The sequence below is a fragment of the Mus musculus genome, chromosome 2 (assembly GCF_000001635.26).
Source record: "Mus musculus strain C57BL/6J chromosome 2, GRCm38.p6 C57BL/6J".
Lineage (NCBI taxonomy): Eukaryota > Metazoa > Chordata > Mammalia > Rodentia > Muridae > Mus > Mus musculus.
The window spans coordinates 32,586,852-32,587,077 of record NC_000068.7 but is presented as its reverse complement, the minus strand read 5'-3'; positions in this window follow the sequence as shown (position 1 = coordinate 32,587,077).

Genomic DNA, 226 nt, shown 5'->3' with positions numbered 1-226 from the left:
AGCCGGGGGCGTGGGAGGGGCCTCTGGGAGGGGCGGAGGCTTTGCGCTCAGGGGGCGGGGCCTGCGCAGCGCCGGCTAGCGGCGCGTGGATGTCTCAGAGACCTCCGGGCTGGGGGCGAGGTCTCGACGTCGAGGGCGGGGCCTGTCTAGTTTGTCTTCCCACTCTAGTCCTTGTGTGATTGGAAGGAAGACAGTAAGAGAGCCACCCGTGTGATGGCTACTGGCC